Genomic DNA, 1,353 nt, shown 5'->3' on the forward strand with positions numbered 1-1,353 from the left:
ACACACACACACACACACACACACACACACACCAACCCAACCCAACCCTCCGCCTCCCACCGCTCTCACATCTCATTAATTCTCCGTGAGGCGAAGTGTGACACACGCAGGCGCACACGGACGTGCGCAGGCAGCATGAGGGATCGCTGGGATCGTTAGATGGAGACGGATGCTCGCTGCCTCTCGCCAGCATYGGGAGATTTTCTTTCCTTTTTTCCCCCACTCTGCCGTTGTGTGTAGCTGCCGATCATTCGCTCCTAAACCAGATTCTTCTCCACACATAACAACAAAAAGAAGAGAAATATGTGCGCTCRTACGCACAGCTCCCGCCGCGCTGAAGCTTTTAATTAAACTTGGATGGCCTGCTGTCTTGTTCTCCTGCATGTCCTAAACGTTTCCCACCCAGTGTTGACAGATTTTACAAATTGATTTATTGATCTTTAGCATTTTCGATGCCACTTTATAGCTGCAGTTTGTGTGTCCACTTTATGTGCGTTCAAAACTCTTCGCGTTGGCACTCACACTCCTGAGTTGCTTTATAGTTGTGTGTGTCTGTTGGACACATTTATGATGATGAGGGGAGTGTGTATCGATGATTATGTGMGTGAGGCTGAATGGGAGAGAGCAGCAGTGTGAATGAGAGGTAAGCACTGGGAGTATAATCGCGTTCTAATGGCCCTCTAATGTGCCGTGGTGACTGTGGTTAGCAGCGGCGGCGGCTGTTTTTCTCCCTGCCTTTTGCACACACACACGCAGACACACACACAGGTTGCAGTGCAGCAGCAGGGTTCAGTCAGCCGTGCTCCAGAGAAGCTGGCTCGTCTCTCTGATTTATGCGTCTCTCTCGAACATTTTTTTCCCTCTTCCCTCTTTTCACCCCCAGCCCCCTCCTGCTCCTCGTGTGGAGAGGCTAAAAGAGGGAGGGGGGTGGTGAGGGGGGAGGAACCTGAGACTACACAAACAAGGCGCTGACCGCTGCTCAAACAACACGGCCACCCCTCCCTCCCCCTTTTTTCCCTCCCACCCTTTCTTTCTCTCCCTCGCTCAGGAAGCTCGTCTCTCACTGCCTGTGTGTGATAAGCCCGGGGCAGGCCCCTGGGGCTCCCACGCGCACACACACCAACACACAAGGACGTGCACAGAGGCGCGCACCACTTTATGCATGCTGTCTGGCACAAACACACACACACACACACACAAGCCCGTAGCTGCACAGAGAGCTCATCTCATGCTGGTGTTTCAGCGCCGCCAGCTTTGGGCTTATCTTACACACAGACAGCGAGATATGAGGGCCTGTGAGACACACACACACACACACACACACACACACACACACACACACACACACACACA

At 53.0% G+C, this 1,353-nt stretch overlaps 1 protein-coding gene across 3 annotated transcripts in view; it reads left to right on the plus strand.

The window, feature by feature from the left end:
• bcor (BCL6 corepressor) overlaps positions 1-1,353 on the plus strand; it is a 33,980-nt gene that overhangs the window by 23,090 nt on the left and 9,537 nt on the right. The window lies entirely within an intron of this gene.

Source organism: Austrofundulus limnaeus, unplaced genomic scaffold (assembly GCF_001266775.1).
Source record: "Austrofundulus limnaeus strain Quisiro unplaced genomic scaffold, Austrofundulus_limnaeus-1.0 Scaffold310, whole genome shotgun sequence".
NCBI classification, from domain to species: Eukaryota; Metazoa; Chordata; class Actinopteri; order Cyprinodontiformes; family Rivulidae; genus Austrofundulus; species Austrofundulus limnaeus.